The sequence below is a fragment of the Orycteropus afer genome, unplaced genomic scaffold (assembly GCF_000298275.1).
Source record: "Orycteropus afer afer isolate SDZICR_OR568_19922 unplaced genomic scaffold, OryAfe1.0 scaffold00090, whole genome shotgun sequence".
Classification (NCBI taxonomy): domain Eukaryota; kingdom Metazoa; phylum Chordata; class Mammalia; order Tubulidentata; family Orycteropodidae; genus Orycteropus; species Orycteropus afer.
This window is the reverse complement of record NW_006921677.1, coordinates 3,464,361-3,474,008: the sequence shown is the minus strand read 5'-3', so window position 1 is coordinate 3,474,008 and position 9,648 is coordinate 3,464,361.

Sequence of the window (9,648 nt, the reverse complement as noted above, 5' to 3'; positions counted from 1 at the left end):
AAATTCTTCTGCTAGTTGGGGTTTAGTCCAAATCTGCATCCTTTCCTTCAAGGCTCAGGGGTCCAAGATTATCTTCTGTGTCTGTGTTAATCGGTTTCCCTTTTCTTTGTTGAAGAGGGTCTGTGCAATCCTTCTGCCTAGTCCGCCATCTTGCCCCGCCTCTCCACATGGTTCTTAATGGCTGATTTTTCAGAAGTATATCACTAGATCTGTCTTCTGAGACACCCCTGGGTAGACTCAAACCTCCAACCTTTCCTTCAGCAGCTGAACATGTTAACCATTTGCACCACACTGGGACTTTTGGTTCAAATAGGAGGGTGGAATTTGGGATGAAGAAAAAGATCCACAGAGAGTTCTAGATTCCTGGGTCCTTCAATGTGAAAAAAGAAATTATTTAAATCTGATTGATTTCATAGTAACAAAATCATGTTAAAATCAGTGTAAATAATTGAAAAATATTAAGGTAGTGTAAAGGACTCATATATCTACAACTTCACTCCTTCTTATCACCTCTGCTGCCTTACCCTGGTCCAAGCCACCATCATCTCTCACCTAGATTGCTGCCGTAGCCTCCTGCATGGTTTCTCTGTATGCATCCTTGCCTTTTTCAGAGCAAGGGCGTTATAAAAATATTCAAAAACTGACACGAAGTTCTGATACCTGTTGGCTGAAGAATAACTCTGCTTTGGGCTATTGCTAACAGAGTAGCCAAGGTGATCTCATTAAACTATTAAGTCCAATCAGACCACCTCTTTGACCAGAACCTTCCAGTGACTGCTTGTCTTAGAGAGCAAGTCAGAGACTTTATTGATGGCCCTGAGACCTTGCATGGTCCCTTCTTCCAAGCTTCCCACCTTATCCTGCTTCTTGCTCTTCCTGTTACCTGACTCATCCCTCAGAGCCTTTGCACTTACTATTACCACTTCCTGGAATACACCTTTGCAAGATAATGAACCGTTCCCTAAATCCTTCAAGTTTTCACCAAAATGTCATCTTTTCAGACTATCCTTTACAGACTATCCTTAGTTCATGCTAAAATCCCCCTTCTCTGATTTAGTTTCCTCTATCATTCTTTGTTTTAAATCTGTTTGGTTTGCTTCATATCCCCAAGACAATAGTGCTGGGCACATAGTACGTATTAGCAGTAAGAAGCAGCAAGAAGTGGTAAGAAACAACAGAGTGACAGCAGCTCCCCATGACAGTAGACCGTAGCAAAGGGTTAGCCATGGATACAGCTGAGAAGTTGAGAGCTGTCTTGGTTGGAAGCTGTTCTTATTGAAGAATTGTATCCTGACTTACTGAGTTGTATCCAGTTATTTCAAAGTTGATTCTGATCCCAAATTATAACCTGTTACTCCCTTAATGGACCACGTAATTTTGAGTATGGTCTATTGCAATTAACTATTGAACTCAACAGAGAAGTAAAGAGTGCCATAGGGAGGATGGCGGGTGTGAGGATTGGTAAAAAAATGTGGAGAGGGGAGGTATGTCTGACCTTCACCTCATAGAAATCAGCATTGTGTTTTTGGTTCTCATTCCTCCCTCTGAAGTTAGGTGAAGTCTGATACTATTACATTACAATACCCATTGCTATCAAATTAATTCCAACTCATAGCAACCCTAGTCTGCCATTAGAATAAATAATATTTCCTCAAGGAATTATAGCATGAGAAAGTAAAATTTAAAAATGCATTTTTCTACTGAAAATCCATGTTAAAAATAAGCCAAAACATTATGAAATAAATTTGGAGGGAAACTGGGTCTTTTGAACAGTGGTCTGGTAGCATAGTGGCTAAGACACTTGACTGCTAACCAGAAGGCTGGCAGTTCAAACCAGCCACTCCTCGGAAGGAAGATGGGGCAATCTACTTCCGTAGTGATGCTGCCTTGGAAACCCAAGGAGGGGTCGCTATGAGTCGGGTCCAACTCGATGGCACATAACAACAACAACACAGATACAGATAACGAGCAACCCTCCTGCTGGACTCTGTTCCTGAAGCTATGTCTCTAAGAGCACCAGATGCTGGGACACAAGGGACAGGACAGGCAGGTATTTGTACAGCCAGCCTCAGGAAAATTGGGACATCTTCGTAAGAGCCTTTATATACCATTTTATGATTTAAAGATAACTTCTTCACATAGAGTGTTTCTTTTCATCTCCAAAGAAAGAATCCCATGAGGTAGGGAGGTATGAAAAAACAACTTTCAAAGAAATGACTTGACTTGGGACACCAACTGTCATCAGCCACTAACCTGAGTCTCTGCCTAGGCCTCCTCACTCCCAACTTCTGCTTGGCCCAGGATCTTCTCCCTCCCTTTCTTACTGGCCAAAAAATTGCCATCAAGTTCAATCCAACTCCATGTGTGTCAGGGTAGAACTGTGCTCCATAGTGTTTTCAAGGACTGATTTTTTTTGGAAAGAGATCACCAGAGCTTTCTTGCAAGCTGCCTTTGGGTGAACTCGCACCTCCAACATTTTAGTTAGCAGCCAAGCACTTTAACCATTGCACTTCCCATTGATCCTTCCCTACAGGAAATATTACTATTCCCAAAAGCATCCAGGGCTCTTAGGCTTTGCCTGCCATCCTCTGTCCTAGATAATACTGTGCACAATAATTATAGCTATGATTAGGTGGGCATTTTCTCTCATTCACCTTAGACACTTTGCTAGACTATTTACATATGACTCCATTTAATCCTTCCAATAGCCTTATGAGGCCTACAAGTACTATTATTGTCATTATTTGATAGATGAGAAACTGAGGTTCAGAGAGGTTAAGTAACTTATTTAAGGTTGTCCAGCCAATAAGTGGCAGAACTAAGCATCTTGTTCTAGCTTGTTCTATCTCAGTTACCCTAGATTTTTCTCTCCCATTAGAATTTATCTGTCTTATTGGCATCAGGATTGGAGGAAGACTCATTAACAAGCCAGGATATGCAGACAGCACAACTTAGCCTGCTGAAAGTGAAGATGATTTGAAGCACTTATTGATGAAGATTAAAGACTGCAGTATGGATTACCTCTCAACATAAAGAAAACGAAAATCCTCACAATTGGACCAATAAGTAGCATCACTGTAAATGGAGAAAAGATAGGAGCTGTTGAAGATTTCCAATTACTTGGTTCCATAATTAATACCAATGGAAGCAGCAGTCAAGAAATCAGACAACATATCGCACTGAGCAAATCTGCTACAAAAGACCTCTTTCAAGTGCTGAAGAGCAAAGATATCTCTTTGAAGATTAAGGTGTGCCTAATCCAACTCATGGCATTTTCAATCACCTCTTATGCCTGTGAAAGCCAGACAATGAATAAGGAAGACCAAAGAAGAGTTGATCCTTTTGAGTTGTGGTGTTGGCAAAGAATACTGAAAGTACCATGGACTGCTAAAAGTAAAACAGATCTATCCTGTAAGAAGTGCAGCTGGAATGCTCCTTGGAAGTAAGAATGGCCAGACTTAGTCTCATCTATTTTGATCATGTTGGCAGAAGGAACCATTCCCTGGAGAAGGATATAATTCTTGGTAAAGAGAAGGGTCAACAAAAAAAGGGAAGACCCTCAACAAGGTGGGTTGACACAGTGGCTGCAACGATGGGCTCAGGTATAGCAAGGATTATGAGGCTGGCACAGGACTGGGCAGTGTTTCATTCTGTTGTACATAGGGCCACTATGAGTTAGCACCAACTCGATGGCACCTAACAACAACAACAATAGATGAATGGATAAACAAATGGTGGTACATTCATACAATGGGGTTTTATTCAGTGATAAAAAGAAATGAACTATCAAGCTATGAAAAGACATAGAGGAATCTTAAATGATACTGTGAAGTGAAAGAAGCCCATCTGAAAAAGCTACAGATTGTGTGATTTCAACTACATGACACTCTGGAAAAGGCAAAACAATAGAGACAGTAAATATATCAATGGTTTCCAGGAATTCAAAGGGGAGAGGGTGGTATCAATAGATAGAGCACAGGGCATTTATAGGACAGTGAAACTATTCTACATAATATTGTAATGACAGACACTTGATAGCACGCCTCTGTCAAAATCCATAGGACTGAACAACAAGAGTGAATCCTAATTAATTTTACTTGTCTGTAGTGTATCAATATTGGTTCATCAATTGTAACAAATATAAGATAGGGTATAAGGTAAGAGGAGTAATTTTGCAGGGAGAAGGGGTATGTGGGATATCTCTGTACTTTCTACACAATATTTCTATAAACCTAAAATTGCTCTAAAAGCAAAGTGTACAAAAATATGCATACCATAAAAAATTCAAATTGAAAAGTCTACATTAAAAAAATTGTTTTACCTGTCTTGTTAAGTACACTACTTAGAACAATCAATCTTGGAAGATAAGAAGGGCAGTATTTGCACAGGGAGATAGCTCAGAGGGCAGAAATGCATAGGGAAGAAGGACACAGGGAAAAGGTAATCACAGGGAGGAACTGGGAAGAGAGCTGTTACATTGTGGGGATTGCGGTCAATGTCATGAAACAAAATGTGTATGAATTGTTTGTATGGAAAATGAATTTGCTCTGTAAACTTTCACCCAAATCACAATTTGAAAAAAATTTGCCTGTCTTCCTTCATTTTTTCTACAAATATTTGTTGAAAACCTCCCATTTGCCAAGCATTGTTCCTAGGCCCTAAAGGTACATCAGAGAATGAAATAGACAAAGTCCCTTCTATCATGGAGCTTACATTCTAATTGGGTGCAGGGGAGGCATAGACTAAACAAACATACATGTACACATATACATATATACATACACACAAACACACATACACATATATAGTGATAAACACTAAGAAAAATATAGAAGGATGAAAGGTTACAGAATGATGACAGGGTTTTCTATTTTAGATAGAATGGTCTGGAAAGAACTCTACTAAGATGATATTAAAACATCTTTACCTGTATAAAATGAGGGAGTAAGCCAGCCCAGGAGAAGAACATTCCGGGTGGAAGATCTGTAAGCGCCAAGACCCTGAGGCATGTTCTGGAAACATCAAGGAGGCTGCCTCCAGGGCTTGAAGGCTTCAGAAGATGCATAGATGGCAGGAGATGAAGTCAAAGAGATAGCCAGAAATTTGATCATCTACAACCTTCTAGGGAGCTCTGGTAGCATAGTGGCTAAAGCACTTGATTGCTAACCAGAAGGCTGGCGGTTCAAACCCACCAGCCACTCCTCGGAAGGAAGGTTGGGCAATCCTACTTCCGTAGTGATACTGCCTCGGAAACCCAAGGAGGGGTCGCTATGAGTCGGGGCCGACTCAACGGCACATAACAACAACAACAACAACAACCTTCTAAGTGTGATGTTGTTTATTGTTGTTGCTGTGTGCTTCTGAGTCAGTTCTGACTTATAGCAACCCTATATGACAGAGTAGAACTGCCCCATAAGGTTTCTTAGGCTATAATCTTTATCGGAGCAGATCGCCAGGTCTTCTCTCCCACAGAGCCACTGGTGGGTTCAAACCTCTGACCTTTTGGTTAGCAGCTGAGCACTTAATTATTGCACTGTGAAGGCTCCTTATGAGAGACTTTTTCTCTGAGAAGATAAGCAAGAGAGTTTGAACAGGGGTGTATTCTCATCTAAGCTACACTTCAATAGGATCATTCCAGAGGCTGGGTCAAAATAAAAAGGTGGACAGAAGCAGATAGAGTTAAGCAAAAAAAAAAAAAAACCCACCATTTAGTCAATTTTGACTCATAGCGACACTACAGGGCAGAGCAAAACTGCCCTTTAGGGATTCCAATGCTGTAATTCTTTATGGAAGCAGACTGCCTCATCTTTCTCCCATAGAGGAGCTGGTGAGTTTGAACCACTGACCTTTCAGTTAGCAGCCCAATGCTTTAAACACTGCACCAAGAGAGCTCCTTCAGATACAGCTGTTGTTGTTGTTGTTATGTGCCGTGGAGCTGGACCTGACTCATAGCCACCCCTCCTTGGGTTTCCGAGGCAGTATCACTATGGAAGTAGATTGCCTCATCTTCCTTCCGAGGAGTGACTGGTAGGTTTGAACTGCCAGCCTTCTGGTTAGCAGTCAAGTGCCTTAGCCACTATGCTACCAGAGCTCCCTCAGATACAGTTAGAGACACTGAAATAACACAGGAAAAGATCAGTGATGGCTAGGATCAAATTGGAAAGGAAGGAGCAAGAATTGGTGGACTTTATCATTTATTTTGAAGGTAGAGCCAACAGGTCTTCTGATGGATTGGCTGTGGTGTGTAAGAGAGAAAGAGAAGTCAAGTACATCTTTGGCCTGAGCATGTAACTCAGAGATTCTTGACTTTGGCTGTACATTGTAATCATCTAGATTGAAAACATCTATTGCCCAGATTATACCACATACCTATTAATTAGAAACCCTAGAGGTGAGTTTCCCCAGGTGATTCAAATGTGCAGCCGTAGTTGAGAATCACTGAGGATAGAGATGCCATACATCGAGATGAGAAAGACTGGAAGCAGTTTTGGGTACCATTTTCTCCAAGCCCTGGTCCCTACTAGAAAACTGATGAATACATTCTTAGTACAGCAATGAATGTAATATGTTAATGATGCCAATGGGCTTGGTTGGTTAGTTTAGAAAACTGCAATTTAGCAGTAGCTTTTTAATGGTAGGAGTTCCTATGTAGTGCCAACAGTTAATGCACTCTGTTACCAACTGAAAAGTTGCGGGTTCGAGCCTACCCAGAGATGCTACGGAACTAAGTCCTGACAATCTACTTCCAAAAGTCAGCCATTGAAAACCCCATGGAACACAGTTCTACTCTGTCACCCTTGGGGTCTTCATGAATTAGAATCAGCTCCACTGGCAACTGTGTTGTTTTTTACAGGTAATGCTTTGTCATAAAGTAGATACTGATTTCCACAGGTTACTGCCATCATTCTTCTCAGTCCCAGTGGTATTTTTTCTATCTCACTTATAGAATATAACCCTCAATACACTGCATTACAGAATTCAATGCCCCTCCTTAACTGTAGGCACTAGAGGTTAAAATATGAGGGAAGTTTGAGGAATGTGTATTTGGTGAGTAGATGAAGGACTTTGGGTCACATGTGTTGATAACCCCTTCTGGGATTACTCAGCCAGAGAAAAGTGCTCTCAAAATTCTTCCCAAGGAAGAGACTGGCACGAGTACAACTTCAGGATTGTTGGAGCCAGAAAGTATCTCAGTTTGTGTCTATTTGGCATATGGTGGGTAACTAATCCAGGTCTAAATTATAGGGCACACCTGGTCATAAAGGGATAGATTTTACACATTGGGACAAATATATAAGGACTAGATGCAGAATATGGCAGTAGAATTTATATAAAAGAGGGAAACTCAGCATAAAGAACTTCTTAGTCATTAAAATTTGTGCATACATATACAAGCATGTGTGTGTGTGTGTGTGTGTAGTGTCAACAACTAGAAGACCAATAAGGGATATTTTAATAGTGTTCCTACTTTGGTTGAAAGTTAGGTGACCAAGAATTTTGATTTGCCTTGACCAAAGAAGTCCCAGGACACAGGACTTTAGTGCTAAACACAGGAATGTCCCAGCAAACTGAGCTGAGTTGGTCAATTTTGTTGGAAGGTTGCACTAAAAATTGGACAAAGCTTGGTACAGAATAGATGCTCAATTAATATCTGTTGAATGAATAACAAAATAGAATTCCATTATTCTAGGATTTTTGTGTATCTGTAAGGAGTCCTGATGGCTCTACTCTTAAGCTCTTGGCTGTTAACCAAAAGATTGGTTGTTTGGACCTACCTACTCTTCAGGAAAGGAGCTCTGGTAGCATTGTGCCTAAAACACTTGACTGCTAACCAGAAGGCTGGCGGTTCAAACCCACCAGCCACTCCTCAGAAGGAAGACTGGGCAACCTACTTCCATAGTGATATCGCGTCGGAAACCCAAGGAGGGGTCACTATGAGTCGGGGCCGACTTGACAGCACATAACAACAACAGCAACACTCTTCAGGAAAAAGAGCTGGTGATATGCTCTTGTAAAGATTACAACCTAGAAAACTGTATGGGGCAATTCTACTCTGTCACATGGGGTCACTGACCTGAAAAGCAACCTGATAGCACCTAATAACAACAATTAGTGAATAGAATTTCTTTTCATGGAGAAAGATTATCTTAATGATTATTTAGTTAAAAGAAACAGAAACTCATCCAAACTAGTTCAAGTAAAAATGTAGATCATGGAAAAGTTATAGAGAACACTCAGATAATCAAAATAGGAAAAGCTGGCAGCCTTCGAAGGATGGAGCAGAGAAATTTTTTTTAAGAAGTAAGGCAAAAGTCTGTCTGTCTGTCCCTACCCCCCCACCCCCACCCCACCCCTTCTCTCCAGTCCATAATCTCTTACCTTTGCTTCTTTTGGTGCACCTGTCTTTTTATCCCTTCCCACTTATCTTCTTGCACAGGGCCCATCACGGCTACACCATCATGGCTAAGCATTGAAATTAGCATGGCCTGTCAGTTTTGCTCTTTAAAGCAAATTACCTCAGGTTTTCTATTCTAATTTCCTGCTGACTGGCTCAGGTGAGTCAGGTATCCACCTTTATTTAATCACCTGTGGCTGAAGGGTTAGGGATCTTGCAGTGAGTTGAGCTATGCCTTCTAGAATGATGGAAATTATTTTATTGTTGTAAAAATATAGATAATGCAGCACTTGCCAGTTCAGTGTTGTTTAAGACATATAATTCAGTGAGATCAGTTATATCCATGTTATGCTACCATCACCAATATCCTCTGCCAAAATTTCCATCTGACCATGGAAGTTTCCTTAAATTCAGTAAAGTATTTGAAAAGGAAAGGAGTAAAAGGGATATGACAGGTGGCTTCCAATATTTTATGTTTATTTATTTATTTAAAATACATTTTATTGAAATAAAATTTATGTACAGTGAAATACACAAAACTAAAGTGACATGGGTCAATGCATTTTTTTTTTTCAGTGTTCCCTCCCCTCCCCTCCCACCCCTGGCAACAAAGAAAGTTTCCCTCCATATATAAACCTTTCCTTGACCCTCCACAACAATGAACTAATACTATGTGTCCTTCTGTGATTGACTTCTTTCACTCAGCATAATGTCTTCCAAGTTCATCCATATTATGTGGTGTTTTGCAGACTCTACATTATTATTTAGTGCTGCATAGCATTCCAGTATGTGCATGTACCGTAGTTTGGTTATCCACTCTTCCATTGGTAGGTATGTAGGTTGTTTCCATCTTTTTGCTATTGTAAATAGTGCTGTGATGAACATGAGCATGCATTTTTCTGTTTCTGTCCTGGCTCTCACCTCTCTAGGATATATACCTAGTAATGGGATTGCTGGGTCAAATGGTATCTCCAATTTCAACTTTCTAAGGAATCGCCATATTGCTTTCCACAGTGGTTGTGTCACTTCACAGTCACATACACAGTGTATGAGAGCCCAATCTCTCCACATTCCCACCAGCATTTGTTATTTTCTGTCTCATTGAACCTTGCCACCAGTGCTGGGATGAAATGGTATATCTCATTGTTCTTTTGATTTACATCTCTCTGATGGTCAATGATTGTGAGCATCTTTTCATGTATTAGCTGGTCACCTGAATATCCTCCTTGGTGAAGTGTCTATTCATGTCTTCT